We start from the raw sequence: 19,550 nt of genomic DNA, 5'->3' as shown, positions 1-19,550 counted from the left end.
GAATTGCTAATTCGCAAAAATATTCGATTATCTCGAGACGAAGAGTCAAATAGCTACTTCAAGAAATATCGATTCGAGTTTATCTCTTTTCTTTTTCGTCGATGATATTGATAATGTTTTTTCGTCATCATTAATTTACCCTTGCCATTCGCGAAAATGAAAAGAAAAAATTATGAATTAATATCACCGAAATAACGATTGCGATCATAATTAGAAAATATTGCATTAGCAGATTGACTTACTACGAATAGTAATTATATCATTCAATCAACTTTAATTCATCGATGTTAATTATTGATTTCGCGCAATGGAACGTTTGATCAAATTCCAATTCTACTTTATTAAACAAAAATACTACAGTAACATTCGCGCCGTCATCTTCAAATTGGTAAATTAAATTTCGATTAATCTTTTTAATCGAAAATTCAATTGAAGAAAATTATACTGCAAGTAATTCCAGGTAACTCACTTTTTTTTCAACAGTAGAAACACTGAGAAATCATGCTTTTGTTCTTGATTGTATGTTCGTTACTATAGATTCCGACAATTTCCGCACTGTTAAAATATTTAGAGAATATTCCGGATACATGGTAGTCGACTCCACATAAAGCATATCGTTTATGTAAACCCGACGGTGAAAGAAACGAAGGGCATAATAGAAATATTACGAACCGATTCAATAACTTCATCAAACAGTAATAACCCCGGGAGCGAAAAAAAGCTACAGGCTGCGGTTTCCGAAGCCGGAATGGAGAAATAGCTGTTAGGATCGAGGATGAGCAATTGTGTAGGAGCAATAAAGAGAGTAAAGAGGAAAGTTTACAGTTCGTCGAAACACGTGTATCGGGTGTCGCGAAATTATTGTCCACCGTCGATAGGAAAGACTAAAAATCATACTCAAGGCAAACGTTCACTTCAATACTAAGACTGGCATTAATAGCTTCCGTATTCTTTCTCAATAATTCTCTTTATATAAGAGAATGACGAATATACGACAGGAATTTAGTAAGCTTTTCACGCGCGTTAAATTTCGTAATATCTGAGATGGAACGTTGAAAATTATTCTACTTGATTGAAAGAGATTTGAAGATGTTTTCTCGAAGCATTTCCTTTTTATTAAGAAAAAAATCGATATTCCGAATTAAATCGAAGTTCGAAATTACGAAACACCTTGTATACGTCGCTAGAGCGGTTGTTCGATCGTCATATGTGCGAGGCCAACGTCGCTGGCGACCTGCCAATTTTTTTCGGAGTCGATAGGGCTCTTCACGTGCGATAAGTGCGCTCGTGTTTCAGCCGCGCCAATAAAAATTCCGACTATTATCCACGATTCGCAAATCGCGGATATCCGATAGCGCTCGACGGTTAAGCACTCGCTTTGCGCAAACGGCTTCATTTCGCGTTTCGGGCTACTTTAATTTTTCTTTTTTTTTTATTTTTGGGACTACAGATCGACCGCGGATTAAACCCGGAAATGAACGTCAGCGACTTTGCAAATGCTCGCGAAACGTCGAAACAACAATTCGCGGTCGCATAACACGGAATTTAAAAAATTTCCGCCGCGCCTCGAAAGCGCCGTTAGTTGCCTAAAAATATAAACGAAAAAAAATGACGTACCACTATGGCGTATGTAATCTCGCAGTGAAAATTCATTATATTAATGCTTGTTAGGTAACCAGTGTGAAAACTTAATTTCGCTTCTGCGAAATGTTGATATTATCTTGGGCTTTCCAGGAGTGCCTTCCAGTTTTTTATCCGCGTAATATTTGCCCATTACGTTGCAACATATGCTGCAACACATTAATATTGCAATGCATTGTCTCATTTTCTTTTTAAACGTTCGAATGTTACAAACATTTTACGCTGTGCTAAAAATAAAGAATATCGTTTTTCTTTTGTTCAGAATGCGCGACATGTCCTATAAACGATTAACATTATCGAGATATTTCGATAGATTTTATATTCTCGAAAGAAAAGTTTACTTAAAAAGTGAATTAAATTTTAACCTTTTCAATGTAACGTTTTCTCAAATTTGTTGCGATACAGTTTTATCGTTATCGACATCAATTTTTATGTCCCGATGACGAATCCTGATGCGACCGGAGCCCGGTCTGACCCATTCGTGCTTTTACTACTTCGTACTTTTGCGATGGCGGAACGTCGTTACATCCCTTCGCGTAGTCGCCGTGGACGATGAATTTAAATAAATGATGGCCGACTTAAACGCGGGTCATTACCGATGCGAAGAGTTCTACTGCCGTTGCTAGTACAACGAGCACCGTCCTCTGCATCGACCTCCTTCGCAGCAGCCTTTTTTCTTTGCGCCGGAGCCGCTTGTAATTTTATTTCCACGCCGTTTCAGTAGTCCCACCTTCGCCTCCGGCGTCGTCGGATTCTTATCGGAAATTTGTACCGCGACTCGCTCTTCTCTTCCCCCGCAATGTCGTTCCGGCCAACGGGCTCTCTCGCGGAAGCGGATATGGAAATGGGCGAAGACGATGGTCCTTACGAGAGTTTCGCTCTCGTTCTGCTTTTGTTCTGCCTTCTACCAGGGAATAGGCAATGCATATTTTATAACGCTGCGATATTTCGTTGGCCGGGGGTTGTTTGCCGATCCCGTCTTGCGTCATCTGAAACCTTGTTAGCCGCCTCAACAATGATTTTAGGTGAACAGTCTTGATCGCCTACACGTAAGAGTCGCGTTCTAAGAGCTTCCAGTTAAATTAGATTCAGCTGCATCTCCCTCTCAGGCAAATATGAAATATAAATTATCTCACCGCGAAAATTTTGCGAGGAGTCAGAAATGTATACGTTATAATTATATAAAATTTAAATATATAATAATAATATTATAATATTATAATAATATTATAATATTTATAATATTTATAATATTATAATATTATAATATTTATAATATTATAATATTATAATAATATTATAATATTATAAATATTAATATAGAATCTAATCAATTGCACAGTATATATATTTTTATTGATACTACTTAATTCTAACATAATTTCGCTAATATTATTTAATAATATATGTAGTAATTATATTATAATTACTATCATATTATTATTTATTAATATTATTTAAATCATAATAATTTTACGAATATCTCGTGCAAAATATTTTATTTCTCAGTGTAATCTTATAATAACATTATCTATCAAGAAATACCAAAAATATCATGGTTATATTGATAAATTCATACATATTCTTTAACGGACGATTTTTGCTGAAAATTATGCAACTTGTTCCCTCGGAGCATCTCTCGTGCTATTCTTATGAGTCTGACTAAATTCTCGAAATTGGTATATTGTGATTGCTAACGAGACGTTTGCTGGAAAGTTACCGTTGTACAATACTCGTAATTAAACAGCAGACTGTTCTACTTCAAGGTTTTCTTTGTGACGACGGCTGCGCATGCATAAATACGACGGAAACGGTAGCTAGGCATGAGAGACGAGATAGTTCGGCAACGGTACGCGTATCAAAAGGCAGCGAGATGTCGAATGGGTATAGTATAGTACGGTAGAAGGGAGTATAATAGAATGCATTTGACTCGCGAGGGAGGACGGAGAATAGGGGGAGGAAGCCCTATCCTTCCGTGGATATTAATGGTGCAAGATATTGCTTTCGCATCGATATATACCCGCGCTTCCCCTCGGTATATCGCATTATTAATATCGTCACCGAACAAAAAGGGATTTACAGCCGAAGACAATGGGCCGTCTTTAAGCCGTTTCGATTTCGAGGCAGATCGAATCGACCGCATCTCTCTTCGCGCGTCGCAGAAAAACCCGCCCCCCCATCTCTGATATTTTATATCTCCTCTTTTTTGCTCCCCTTTCCCTTTTTTGATTTCTCTCGTTCCGTGTTTTACGTCCTTACCGGTGCGATAAAATCGCAATTACATCTTTTTTCTCCCTTTTCCGCAGCGATTTATCGACGCGTTTTCGTCGAGAAAAACATAATTGCGACTGTGACATTTCGAGAATCGATAGCGAATTATTGACGATGTGATAAATTCCTATTTCTCGAAATATATAAATGGAACAAAATTAGATAAACTATCGTGGTAAACTATCAAAAATGATAATGTGAATACATTATAAAAGATCAAAATAAATCTTGTTTATTTTCCTCATATATATATAATTTAAAAAAAGATTCTATTGTTCTCGGAAAAAGAAAAGGAGGGAAAAAAATTTTTTTCTAAATATATATTATTCGAAATGAAATTATGTGTAACTTTAAAATAACGTTAGAACTTGAATTGTGAATAGATTCTTCAAATATTGTTCTATGTGCACAGAATGGTAACAGCGAAACATTAATACTTACGCTACGTACATTAATATTTGTTGTCTGAGCGCAATATTCGCGATATTTACAAACTGTATACAAGAGGAATTAAAATATTCGAAAAGTTTACGAGTACGATTGTTTGCTTGTCTGTATTTCTGTTGCCAGAGGTCAGGTTAGACAAACTCGCTGAGAGAGTAAGCTCGAGCAACAATATAAATATTTTTTGATAGTTTTGGATAGTTTGTGCCTAAACACAAATATATTTCGAATTTTTTATACACAAATATTTTTAATAAAAATATTTCTTCTAACTTTTGGGATGCACAATCCAGTTTTTGCTTTATAAAAACAAATATTTAAAGTTGTGTGCGTACATATTGTTTATTCTTAATAAATATACCAAGTAAACTAATATTTTCAGTAAGAAAGAAAGAAAAAACAAAGAAAATTGTACACACACACACACACACACACATATGTGTATATAATATATTTTTTAAAGTAGTATAAAACAAAAAATTGACAGAACACACAATCTTTAATTTGGATGACATCAAAAAATTTGTTAAATATTTCTAAGGTGTTCTAAATACATATAATAGTCTATATTTTCCAGCTCGCATTCTTTCTAGAAAATGAGATATTTAAAATGACAACTCAAAATGTTACTAATATTATTTTGCATGTTATTCTCTTCATTAGACGTGTTTTCTCTGATTTAAAAAAATCAGAAGGAACGTTTCGTATAAATCAAAAAATGAAATGCAAAGGAAAGTTCGTGACAGATGCATTCATCATTTATTAACTCCTTATGCAGTTTGTCAAGATCTATCTGTTGAGAAAGGAAAATAGATTAGAGAGAAGATTAGAGAGAATTGCACAATATTTTTAAAGTAGTATAAAACAATAAATGAACGTACAATCCCGTTTCAATTTACATTTAATTGTATCAAAAAATATTCTAAATATTTCTAAGGTTTCCTAATAATATTGTTTCGTAATCATATTTTCCACTATCTTTCGAAAAAATATTAAAGACATTTAAAATGATAACTGACTTTTTGATTTATACGAAACGTTCCTTGATTTTTTTAAATCAGAGAAAACACGTCTAATGAAGAGAATAACATCCAAAATAATATTAGTAACATTTTGAGTTGTCATTTTAAATTTCTCATTTTCTAGAAAGAATGCGAGCTGGAAAATATAGACTATTATATGTATTTAGAACACCTTAGAAATATTTAAAATGGTAAATATTATTGATGTTACTTCGCATATTATTCTTCCTATTGGACGTATATTTTCCGATTTAAAAATTACGAAACGATTCTTCAATATAAATGTCAAAAAAGGGAATGGAAAAGAAAGTTCGAGACAGATGTATTCATCATTTATTAACTCCTCATGCGGTTTGTTGAGACCCATCTGTCGAGAATTCTTTCAGCAACGAAGATCTTCATCGGGTAACGAGAGAGAAAGGGAAGGAGAAAACGGATATCTGTCACCAAGGGTAGTGTGAAAGGTTGAGAACTCTACGACGGCATCCGTGAAATGCCTGCTGCAGATTAGAATCAAGCGGCGGAACGGAAAAGTCAGATCGACGGATTAATTTACGGAGTCCTCGAAATAGATCTCGAGATTTATCGGCGAAGGATGATCTCGCTGTTTTCCGCGCTTTCCCAACGGAAAGCTTCTCGATTCCCCGCTCCTTCTCCCTTCCGTCTTATGTCGCCTCTCTTTCTTACCTCTTCTTCTACTCTCTCATTCTCTACTTCCTTGATAATCTCGAAGCTCCGCTAACGAGATACCGACTTAGCAAACTGGTGTCTCGACGTCGAAGCGTCGTTGTCGACTCTCGACTTCGCTGCTTCAGAAATTATGATGCGGATCATTTAATAGAAGTAGTTTTTTCGATCCTCGTAGTACGTTTTTTAACTTTTATGTAATCGAGTGATTCGCGAGAAGTACCGATCGAAGATCAAACGTCACGAGACGCGAGTTCTCCCGACTTTCTCTCTCTCTCTCTCTCTCTCTCTCTCTCTCTCTCTCTTTCGAGAGAAAGAGAGAGAGAAAGAGAGAGAGAGATTAATTCGACAGAAATCTGGTAGAGATGTATTCTGAGAGAAGCTCCTTAATGAGAACTTTCTTCCACGGGTCTTAACAACGCGATTTCGTACACGTCTTCAGCTTTCAGAGTTCGTGAATTTGTCTTCGAAGAAGAGCGACTGACAAGAGCGATTATTTGCTTAACGAGATATCCCAATTCCACTGCGAAATAAATCACAATTACAAAATCTGTTATTGTGCTCAAATTGCCACAAATCGGTAATTGATGCAAAAAGAGAAGAATTAAATGTCATTCCTTAATAGTATTATTTTCGGATGTATTAATATTAATAAGATGAATTGAAAGAAAAGGGAGGCGAGAATCTTAATTTCTTATGAGTTAAAAATAAATAAAATATTTTCTTGTGCGATGATATTGACGATATTGATAAATATCGGATTATTACAGTATTTACACACGTTGTACGTTCTTTTTATTCGCGCACAATGTTTGAACGCGGTTTCTTTTATCATGCGCGTGTGATATTAAACGGAAACACGGGACCCTCGTGTAATAGAGCGAACCGACGACTGACCATAAAGCGGAGGTTATTATAGTCGATTATTCGCACCGCGCGCAAGAACAATCTTGGCCGCATGTAAAATCGAAGAACACGGCTCCATTATCGGTGGGAAAAAGGAGATCAATCATCGCGAAATAACTTTGCGATGAATATTACTATCTCAAAACGATATCCTTAAAAAATATCCGACACTTTCACTTTCATTTCACTCGCGCTTTATCTATTTCGATCGTTCGTCATCTAAGCTTTTTTCTTCGATTTTTTAATTTTCAATTAACTTCTCAAATATCGATACGACTTCTTGAAATGATATTTTTTCTCCTCGCGCGAATTTCAGAGGAAAATCATATCGAAATTGCGTGGCGACACTCAAGTCCTGGATCTTTTTTCGACACGCAATGACAGCTTCAGCTGTTTTCGTTCGTTTGCTGATCCGTGAAAATGAAAAAGATATATTCCTTCCCTACGCTAAGAGGACGGACCTTTCCCTCTTTCCTTTTTTTTTACGTTACTCGTAATCTCGCCGCTTCTTCGAGGACGCGATAAGTCGGTCCTGATTTCGCGTGAGTTAAGCGCGATTTCCGTCGACCTCTTTTATCGACGAGCAAGAAAAAAGGAACCGCGATAGATATTGCATTCCCCGGTCCAGCCATGGATTTCCCGTTCTTAGAATATAATCCGCGTTTTTTACCGCCCACGAATCCCTCTTATCGAATATTCCACACGCATAACGCGTGTCCTTACATCGCGATATGGGGTGGCAAAAGCCTGGCTTCCTCTGTTTGCCTTTGTCCGGGGAATTAATTATTTCCGTATAATTACCCATTCGTAATTATACGGGAAATAATTCTCTCGGCGAGAAACTATGAAACGGCGACTCTTAATTAGAAACGAACTGTTGTCGAACGTTAGAATATCGTTTGAATAAATTCGCGAGTACGCGGAAATTTTCCCCTCCCCCGTCCTCCTTCCCGATCCTCCCGCATCGTTCATCGTCCTACAACGAGAGATAATCCTGTTATGCGTCAATTACAGTTATACGGTTCAATGAAATCCGATTATCTCTCATTATTCGTTTCACTATCGACGCTCCTCTGTAGACCCATTCAGCGCGAGGGCCCTTAAGTTTTCGCGCTTAAAACCAAGTTCGCGCGATCGGGTTGAGTAATTTTAACGTCGATAGTCTGCGAAAGTTACGTCGATCGATAGTTGAACCGTCACCCACTGTTAAACTTTATCGCCAACCATTGTGCGCCAATTAACCCTTTCAGTATCTATGTTATACAATAGGTTCCACGTTTTGGAAGTCGTAAATAATCAAGAATCTTAGATATCCCTCTTTCTTCTTCTTTTTTCGTAATAATTAAATTATTCCTAATTATTCTGAAGGGAACAGAGAAATAATTAAAATAATTACGCTAAAATAATAATAGGAAAAAATAAAAATCCCTGAAATTAATAATAATATAAATTAATAATTACTACAATTCAATTCTCTGGGGATACGGACGGTGTTAATTAGGAGGCCTTTCTTCTCTCCAAGGAGATCGAGGAATTGAACGCTCGAAGGGAAACCCCAGCAGCCGGAGCCGCTTTCACGGCTGTCACATGTCATCAAAGGCATACCGGACATACCGGCGTGTAGAATCGGCGAATTAATGACCGTGGCATGTGGCGGGCGTTAATTATCGGGGAGGGCGGCCGAACAAGGTGTCGTCGTCGATCGTGCATGCATGTCCGGCGGACGTACGACACCCCGCATGGCTCAATGTGCGTACACGCCGTTCACGCATGGAGGCGCGTAAACGCGCGTCTCTCCCCACGAAGACACGAACGCGCAACGGAAACAATACGCGTAATTGTAGAAATTGCGCAAATCGCTCGCAAGTCCACGGTGATTGACGGCGGTTACGTTAAGCTCCCGCGAAATTAGGGAACACGATGCTAAACGCTTGTATTTCCACCAGATACATATGATCGCTATATATATATGTGTTTCATAATTTTCCTACCTCGAAACGTGTCTCTGATGTGGCTTAATTAAATTTCTCGCAATCTACGAGCGCCACCTTAAACGTGGATGCAACGCTCGCTACCGACAAATCTCGGGGCATATCCACTTTATAATTGATTAACGAAATTTATTGTTCTTGTAGCTAAGACGAGGAGAGAACTCCAGTTGCAAAGTGCACTTTTGCATCACGGACCGCGCGCGCAATTTTGCAGACGGCTGGATGCGCGCGCTCCGTCACGTAGCTACGCGGTTTACATAGGCATACGCGCGTACGTAGATAGATGGGTAGGTACTCGGGTATCTACGGCGCTTACGAGTCTAAGTACTCACACAGGAGTAAACACTTACGTAGCACGACGGTAACCCCGGCGGTGGTAACCTCGACATCGGGGTTGATTGACGCGCGCGCGCGCGCGAGCGAGCGAGCGCGAGGGTGGGTTCAGACTTCGTCGCTTTGCTTTGCAGCATGGTATGCCGGGCGTGTTACGCGCGGCATGTAAATTGTTCTTCGTGACTGTCGGGGTTGAAGCCACTTTAGCCCGTTTTAACAAAGTTTCAGAGCCATTGACTAAGTGAAGGCGCCCCCGCGATGTTTACACCTACCTATCTCATTCGGATCGTTTTATAATTTATAAGGGATATAAGGTCCCTTCCCCCGCTACTCGAAAACGATCCAGTTTTCTCCTTTTTTTAGAGCGTCCCGCGAGTGAAGTTTATACCGAACATTGTTCGGAGATAATGCGAGAGAAACGCAAATAGATACTTTCTCTTTTCTTATGTACGTGCAAGATCGCTTATTGTGAAATTAATTTCCTCTGGAAAAATATGAGATAAAATTACAATTAGCGAAATGAGACTCTTAAAAATGTCCAGGCAAAAAACACCAGCATATTTTAAACCGAATGCAAATTCGTCCCTTGAAATTCGCTCTCTTGCACTTTCTGCATTTAAGACGAGACAGATGCATTATTCATGCTTAGGAAGGATAAAGAGAAGAAAAAACAATGTGTAGAAAGCGGAATTAAAACGAGCGGGGGTGCTATTGTCTAAGAGCTTAATTGCGAGCCGCTAAAAAAAATAAAAAAAAAAAGAGAGAGAAGAAACGGGGTACCCGGTCGTGTCTCGGTTAAAATCCGCGAAATATCCCCTCGGATCCCGAGTGTACCGGGCGCTATCTCGTCGGCGAGAGGCGAGCAGCGGGTCGCGCTTTAGAATTTACCGAAACGGCCACACATTTCGGGTCATCGGCTGCAATTATTCCCCGACTGCCGCGGTCTCGCAGTTTGCCTTGGCGAGTTAACATTGGCCGGTAACACGCTCGGCGTGATGCATTCGAATTGGCCGACGAGCCGCGCGGTTTATTGACCCATCGAGTTAAGGACCTCGGCCCTGATTAGCGGAAGTTTCCGATATCGTATCTCGGGAGATTTGGTCGGCCGCTAATGAGGGAACAAGCCGACCGCATGAATACGCGCGAATAATAAGTCGCGAGCGACCGTATATTAATCGCCCTTCCGATTAATTTACTCGCTTCAATTAACGCGCTTTCGGCTCGATCTCCCCGCCTCCCCTTCCCTCCCATCTAAATGTAACGTGTAATCTTTCGGGACAAATATTTGACGCGCGCGAAACTGTTTGCCACGAATGTGCTAATTGACAGAGGAGTGAGTAATCGGCGATGATTTCGAGAAGCGACATAATGTGATGGCGAATTGAATTCGGGAAAATGTTACTTCCGATCTTTAATACAATCCGCAAAAGAAATAAAATCTATATATCTCATAAGGCTCGCCTCTGGTTAAAGTAAAATGATTAGAATAGAATAAAATATCCTACAAAGTTGATATTATTTCACAATCTTTGTTATCGTCGTTAATAATAGATAGATTATATGTTATTTTTCATTACTCTCTGTCGAGATTCTTCCTTAGAGATTTTAGAGATTGCTTAATAAGTCTTCGACCTCTTTTTCGTGGAATACCGAGGTTGCGAGTGATCATCTTCCTGGAGGGTCGTCAAATTAATTACTTCGATCGTAAAATCTCACGATTCACATTCGGAGGGCATTCGCTCCAGAGGAGATGACGCGTCGCCCGTGATTCTCCCGATGTTCAAATGGATTTCGTCGTAATTTGAATAATTGTCAAATGCCGCGTGTGGCGCTGGCGGATCGTTCGGCGGTTGCAACCGTTTGGCTGCACCTTCTTTGGGCTGTGCCACCCCAATCCTACACCCTGCCCGCGCTTCTTCTCTCCTCTCTCGCGACGTGTTCCTCTCGCTCTCCCGCCATTTCAAAATCAATTTGTCTTTCGCGCTGGCGCGGCGGCGCCTCTCTATTCCCTTCAATTTGGCTTGTAAATGTCGTCTGAATATATTTCGGCGCTTCACGACAGCTCCCCTTTCTCCCTCCTCCTCCCTCCCCGCCGTCGTCCGCGCAGCTCTCGGCAACTATTTCTCTAAGCGCGGGGAAAGGATGGCGGGAAGCTGAGAGGGAGGAGGGAAGGGGGAGCGAAGCCGCAGATCCTCGGAGCCTCGGAGGAGAGCATGCGGGATGTATTTCTACGTATCGACGTGCGAGAGAGGAAGAGATGCTAAGGCGTTACCGTCCCATGGGATTTCAATCTCAGCAAGCGACCGAACTCCCGATGTAGAGCGCGTCTTCGGATCCTTCCGAAGGATCGCCCTAGGGTCGGCCCGGGCCAACCACTTCCGCCGCGCGTAGCTTCCCTTATCGCAAGAGCGGAAACTCCCTCACCGGAGGAGAAATTCGAAGCTCCAAAGAAGTTGAATACATATAGTAATGAAAAAGATACACGCGAAATTTGATTGTGACGCACCCGAATATGCAGGTAACAACAACCTCAAAATATACTTTTATAAATGTTATTTTCCGGAGATACGAGGTTTTTTTATCAAACAGGAGATGAATTGAAAGAAAATTGAGTGAAAATTGAGAGAGTATTATAAATATAATATGTTCACTCTTTAGAGTAGAAAATATTTAATTTAAAAAAAAAGGAGTACATTTTAGAGATTGTTATAGAAACTTTTTAATTATTATTCTGCTCTATATGTGTGATTAATATTATATTGTTTAAATATATTTGCAAAAGATTTGCATAATATTTACATATTAGTTTCATGTGATGTATATATGCATGAATCATTAAAGAAAAAATGATTAACCTTAGACTGTCGTAATTTCAATATATAAAATAAATATATTGGTATATATTGGTTTAATCGTTTATATAATGAACGAAAAAAAAATATATATTATATTTAGCTTTTCTATAAAATATAATAGTCAATATATGCATAATAGAATTGCAGTTTATCTTTAAGAAATATTAATCGAGAAGATGAATTATAATTTGAAAGATATGCCCCGGACTTACTTGGAAGTTGAAGATTTTTTAAACAAATTTGCTGACTAATTTAGTCGTTCTAAAGGATCAATTAACGCTTCTTGTTGTATTACCTCTTAAGTACTTGAGGAAACTGCCAAGGGCGACCCAGGAACCTCTTCGCGATCTATATTATTACTCCGGCAAGCTTCCTCCTAATAGAGCCGACTGCTCGAAGGAGAATGCCGTCGTCTTCTTGCTAGGAAGACGTTCTAGTCCATTGTTCTTCGAAGAAAGAACATTTGACGTCTCTCGCAGAAGGAACAGGATGATTTAATTCTGCGAGAGATACCGTACACATATATCAAAGACCGATATAAATCTCATGGTTACTTCAAATAACGATCGCTAAATAATTTTATTATTTTATTAATTATTGTTTCGAGCAATGATTTATCGTTAATAAATTTTAAAAACTAAAAAAATTGCAAGGACGATATTCAAAAAAATTACTTTCTTGAAATATTATTTTAATAAGATTTTAATTGAAATGTATGCATTATTTTATCGAAAAATTATTTTATCGAAATCGACTAATTCGTTGCTGAAATAGGGCATAATTATAGCATTGTTATAATTTAATTATAATTATAATAATTTAATTATAACAATATAATTATAGCTATAATTATATATTTTAACTCTATTACCATAAAAATATGCTAACCGATTCGATCGTTTTTTACAATGACTGGAATTTACGCGAATGAGCCTGCGTTCGTCGGATAAGCGTTTATCTAAGCGGATTTAAAGGCAGATTTAATTACCGTTGAGATCGCCGCCTCTATTCTCTCCTCCGCTTATTAATTTCAATTACCCGCCGGCCTTGTATCTTACATCCACCCCGAGACAACCCTTTATTGTTCCGCGGTCGCGAAATAATAAATTACGCTTTCGTTATCTCTCCGTCCCGCATTTTCCCGCGTTCGCGGCTTTTCCCTGTCGCGTATCCACGTTACTCGTGATATTTCAGCTTGGATTTCTAAAGTCTTAACCTTTCCTTACTTTCCAGTTTCGAGATACGATGCTAAAACACCAACAAAATTAAAAGAAAAGCCACAAATAGAGACGTAATCGATTTAAAAAAAAAATCGCGCGTTTAATGCATAAGAAAATATATTCGTGAGCTGAAATCCCGAAATATACCGAGTAACTCTGTAGCAATTATAAATGAAGAGAGGTAAGCTCACACGGAGATGTGGGTCATTCTCGAAATGAAAATACTCGCGTCGGAAAAGCCGCGGAAAACCGCCTACGCGCGCGCTTCGCTTGTGAAGTAAGTCGTGGCGCGATAACTGGTGCGCATCGTATCCTGGCATCAAATTAGCAACACTATGTTCTTCTACCTATCTCGCAGTTATATTTCTCCCTTTTATCCTCGGCGTCTTATCTTCGCGCTCTGTTCTCAGCCCAAGAAAACGCAACTCGCAGATTTTCGCTACTTTATATCGCCGTTTATTGCCCTTCCTCAACTCCTTGCTTATTCTCTTTCTCAATGAAGATAAGACGTCCTTGATTTCTTTTACTCTCCCTAGGAATTTTAGTTTCTCATATTCACTATCCTTGTAACATAAATATCATGACGCATCCTTACGATATTTTATTTGTGCCACATGATGTTATACAAGTATATCATTGCAATCGATCGATCGATCTTTAGTAGAATAAATAAGTTAGAATTTATTTATCTTGTGTCAAAATTGCCTCTAGTTTCGATAAGATCGTTTCCACTTTCGATAACATCAAATATATTTCAAAAAAATTAATTTTCTGTTAACAGAAAAGAATGTCAATCACATTTTGACAATCATGATGATTAATTCGAAGGTTTTTATCTTCGTCATTAATTGTCCTGTGATCGTAATTAACATTTCGACTACATTGCTTTTGCCAACGCATTGAGTGTAGCAAGAATCGATTTGCGAGGGGGATTGTTTTGGGGGAACGATGAGAACGGATGACGCGATACCGCAAAAACCGTTCGTCATCTCTGGATGCCCGGCGTAACGTCGATCTCGTCAATCACGCAGCTGGAAACCCTTTTCCCCTCCTTTCCTTCGAAAAAATGAGCAAAGAGGAGCAAAATTTTCGCATCTGAAGGGAAAAGTTTCGGCAGGTCCCTTGGCGCTCGTCGCGATCGCAAGTGGCGGCGTCGTGACTCGCACGCATACGTTCATCATTTTTCAGGATTGACGTGCTCATCGCGCTCCATTTTATCGTGGAAACGTCGGTCAGGAATTGTAAGCATTGCACTTTGGATGCATCCGGTTTTTCGAGATGATAGGGAGAAAAAGGGAGATGATGGAGAGACGGATGATAGCGCGTTTCACGCTCCATCTTTCTTTTCTTTTTATCATCTTCTCTTTTTCTTCTCTTTAATATATTCGCATTCTCGACAATTTGTTTAATTCTAAAGCAAATTATTACAGTTATTTAACTATCCTATAATCGAAATATAGCATAAAAGTATAAGAATATTTTATTTTACATTTTATTTATTATATTATATTTATTTATATTTATTTTATACATATATTATCTTTTATTTTGCATCAAAATTGTAACACAATATTACATAAGTTTTATTTTATATTCTGACGCACTACGTATCTTTCAAAAAAATGTAAAATAAATATTATTAATAATTTTTTCCACAAGATTAAAATTTACAGAAATATAAAAAGCTCGCGTCATGTAATTTTATTTTTTTGCATGCATTTAAATTAATAATTTTTTCTATCTCGTGTATATTAATGGAGTCTTTAACACAAATTAATTACATACGAATACACATTATTATACTTATCGATACAAGTGAATCGAGTCGTTAGTTAAAATTAAAAGATATATTATACATTTATACGCTCATTCAACATACACATGTAACGATCTTAATTCACGATATGGCTTGTCATTCGCTATATATTTTTCTCCTCTCGTCCCAAGAGAGGGTTTTGCCCTGGGATAACAATAAACACTCCTTCCCTTCGTTCACAGTTTACGAGATATCGCACAGAGACAAGATCGATCGAGACTGGCGCCAGGAGGACGCGACGCGGATCAAACGAACCGAAGGAGAAGGGCCGACCGCGCGCTTTAATCCTGGCTGCTGATGCTTTCACCCCCGGTCCGCGTAAAGGTCGCTGATCATCCCTCGAATGGATGGACGATCCTGTACGCGACTTAGGCGTCGAGACGCGACATCGTAAAGGCTGTGATGGCGAATGCGTCGTCATGGTGAGTCAATTTTATGTTGTCGGGCTTGAAACTCGAGAGTCCTCAACCCTTCATAGCCTCGAGTATCGAGATGAGTTCAGTAGATTTATAACATTGTAAGCTTTCCCAAATATAACATGAATATATAATCATAATTAATGAACGCTATAAAACTATAGTCAAGTATAATTGTATCAATATTTTTAATATTATCAGAATATTCGATACTTTTAGTCAAGATTGCTTTTAACTAAATGGTCAGTTTTGACAAGTAAAGCTTAACCATCTTAGAAGCGCTTTATGCTTGATTGCCAAACGGAACACACGTCTATGTTTTTCTCTCTCCTCCTTTGCATAGGAGGATATATGAGTGTGTATGAATATAAATATAGTATTCCAACGAATGAAAGATCGAACTCGTATAACGGGTGGTATCGAATGTCCCCCGCCGGTGATGTTTTTTCCTTTTTTTCCAAAACAGCTTGACGAAGAACAACACGAAATTGAAATGGACATATTGCAACCGTACTGTCCTAAATCATGCGTTATATCTCCGGGCGGAGGTTACACGCTCGAATAAAAGGAGCGCGGATTTCGCTAGAGGTGGGGGGGCAAAAAGTCCAAATCTCCACGTGAGATATTCCGCGCATAGTCCGACGGAATAAAATCCGATGCGCTTTGTGTAATTTATTTTATTGCTCGTGTTCGTCTGTATTCGTATATACGTATGCGTGCGTGCGTGGGTGCGTGCGTATCCGCAAACGGCCAAGTTATTTATCTGCCCTGTTAGTTAAAAATTCGAATTTGATATAGACGCGATATTTTTCAATGCGGAAAGGATACGCCGAAAATCCAGCGATCCTATATCCGCGATCGCGCCGCAGTCGTACTGGATATCACGGGGGCCATCGATTTTTTTCTTGCTTTTCTCTTTTGCGCGCGCGCGTGTGCGTTTTTTTTTGCACCTTCCCGTAATCCTTTTACGCGCCGCACACGCGAATGCGCGGCGCATTAAATCACGCAGACGGCACGATATTCCCTTGTTGAGAGCGCGAGCATCGGTCGCGTGTTACGACAGAGTTCGCGACATGTACACATATATTTGTATATATATATATATATATATATATATATATATATGTATGTATGTATTTGTGCGTATGTGTATGCATACGTCAATGGCACGATACATTTCGATAATCGATTCGCAGTCATGTGTAACGATCCGGACTGTCAAAGCCCTGTCGCGTTGCACCGACGCGACGTCGCATGGCTCTTTCGAACTGATCATTCGTCGATCGGCGACGCGCAAAAGGGATTTCTCTGTCTTATCGAAAGAATTAAGGGCGAAGTTTCTGTGATTCTTTTTTCGTCGGGAATACGACGTTCTGAAATATACGTAAATGCATTTCTTTAAGCTTCCGAATTCCTCAATCGCCCTCCTTTTTTAATAAATTAATTTTTAAATAAATCGTAAAGAGAAGAGTACACGAGATGTGTGCGATATGATGGAAAAGTTTAAATCTCTCTCGCATTAACCGATGCGAGTTTGATTCTTTTTAAAAAAGAATTCTTTTCCTTCTAGAAAGAAAATAAATCTTTAATATGGTCCGTATAATTTATGCTTACATCACTGAAACGCGATGAGAATGTAAAGTAATAAAAATGATGAATGTAATAAATGTAAACGTCCAATTTTATGGATGAAGGATATAATGTGATAAATATATCCTTCCCTCTCGGTTAAATTTTAATATTGCTGAAACAGAACTGAAGTTTCTCTTGAAAAAATTTATTTATCAATCAATTCAGTGAATATAACGCGATCAAATTCTTAAACAGCTTTCAGAGTCTATTAGAGTCGCGTGTCGAATTTTAATTTTCATCCGTTTAAGTTGAGAAAAACTGTCCATTTTTTTTAAAAAAGAAAAGAAAACATGTTACTCGTTAGGTATCTTTCTACCTGTTCCCTCTGATCGTGCAACTCGAGGTTTATTTCTTTCTTTTGACGCTCGCGGCACCAAGGGTTAAGGGTTTCCGCAATCCGAGAACGAGGCGAGAGATCGAACCCTCGGGGCTAGAAAGATCGTCGGAAAGAATACGCTTTATCGTTCTGCCGTTCGTGAATCACGTGACTCGTTCTCGCTGGAGAGAAATTCGAGGTCTCTCGAGCGACCAACCCACCTATCCCACTATCCCTCTAACTTTTTGCCCATTATACGCTCGCTGTTAATGATCCATTTCCACTTTGAATTATTATGATATCGAATCGTGTGTCGCTCCATAACAGTCACTCAAGTTTTATCGCAATCCCTTAGTAACGCCGATCCCATTTAATGATAGCGCTAATCGCGGGAAGAGGTTAACAGGGGTTATACGGGCGACCACTCGGGGGTAAACCGAGGAATTAACCGGTATTACTTAGATGCGCATTAGTGTATATAAATTATTGTTCAGCGGTTTAGCCATTGGTTTTAAGGAAAAGCTAGCCAGGCTCAACACCGGGGCATAAAATAATTGCTAAAAATGATCTGCCGGATTTATATGGATGCTAAGTGAAAAATAATAGTCTTTACACAAAAATGTAGTGTGAGTTTGAATCGTCATCTTTTATATTCATAATTCGAATTATAAATTATTTTTATCACTTTTCCCTTCTTTCTCTTGCGAAGAAATTCTCCTGAAATTTTTAAAGTTGGTTTATTAAATATTATATGCAACCGTTTAATCTTTTAAAGTACGTCATAATATATGTCGTTGCGGTGAACGTTTCCCCTCCTCCCGGCCGATCTTTTTGTTGCGTTGGAAAAAAGGAGCAGTCTTCACCTCCTGGCGATTTTTACACGCGTACACAACGCCGCGAGCAAATGCATGCAAATTACAAACTTTAAGGTCGGCAAAGCCAACCGCGCGCTCGCCATTAAATCTCGGCGCGATGCTGCGTACAATCGCGACGAGACTTCTCGCAAGAGCAAAAACTCTCTGAAGAAGGAAATTGTATTAGTCGTAAAGTGCATACAATCATTAAATAGATACTAGAACCTAGCGAGCCCTATAGAGAGTTCACTCTTCCAGTTTTTTTCTTCACTTCACTTTTTAAAGTATTCGAGAGCCTAAACAAAACATCCCCTATTTAAAATCCACGATGAAACAGTTCTTGAAAATAGATTTCTCGCAATAAGGATAAATAAAGACCGTAATACAGAAATAAGCGAGAGATTAATTTGAGATCGAGCATCTGTGAATTTGACGCATGATCCGAAACGTGCGAAACATGCTGATCGCGGGATCAATGAATCAAGTTGCTTGCGCATCTAGAGGGAACGTAAAGTGGCGGATAAAAACGCGGATGGGGTTCCGTTTTTAGACGAGAAGCCGCCGTTGTTGAGACGCTCGAGAGGGAGACTACAGGGAAAGGGCGGTCTTGAGAACCCATCAAAGCCACGAGAAGCTCGGAATGTGCGCGATCGTCCGCGCGAGGAACGAGCACCGCCGCGTGCGGTGTCTGTTGCATTTTCAGACATCGCTTTTACGGAGGAATCTTCGGAGTGAAAGCCGATTTGAATAGGGAGGAGGAAAACTGGCACCTCCCGAACTGACGCATCGCGATCGCGCGATATATCGAGCACGCGAAGTACTCTGATAATCAGAGACTCTGCAGGAAAAAAATATATATTTATAATATATTAAATATATTAAATAATATATAAATAAATATATTAAATATATTATTTAATATATTTGATATATTTAATATATTTAATATATATTTAAATATGTTAAATAATAAATAAATAAAAAAATATGTAGAAAGAGAGAGAGTATTCAAGATTTTATAACATTATAATTTTATAATAATAACGAAATATTATAAGAATATAACAAAATAGTAAAAAATATAATAGTGTAATAAAATATTAAAATATAATTATAATGAAAAGAAACTTAATCTCGTCAGGGATA

General features: G+C 38.6%; 1 protein-coding gene and 1 long non-coding RNA gene across 4 annotated transcripts in view; one reads left to right on the top strand and one right to left on the bottom strand.

The window, feature by feature from the left end:
- The window catches only part of LOC105253920 (protein vein), a 320,393-nt gene that overhangs the window by 170,818 nt on the left and 130,025 nt on the right, over positions 1-19,550 (bottom strand). The gene's annotated exons all lie outside the window — the stretch shown is intronic.
- The window catches only part of LOC112637831, a 110,272-nt gene that overhangs the window by 57,008 nt on the left and 33,714 nt on the right, over positions 1-19,550 (top strand). The window contains exon 2 of the long non-coding RNA XR_003122761.1: positions 15,369-15,608. This is a non-coding gene — a long non-coding RNA (uncharacterized LOC112637831). The remainder of the gene's footprint in view (positions 1-15,368; positions 15,609-19,550) is intronic.

Source organism: Camponotus floridanus, unplaced genomic scaffold (genome assembly GCF_003227725.1).
Source record: "Camponotus floridanus strain SB8 unplaced genomic scaffold, Cflo_v7.5 scaffold21, whole genome shotgun sequence".
Classification (NCBI taxonomy): domain Eukaryota; kingdom Metazoa; phylum Arthropoda; class Insecta; order Hymenoptera; family Formicidae; genus Camponotus; species Camponotus floridanus.
This window is presented reverse-complemented; position numbering and strand designations above follow the sequence as displayed.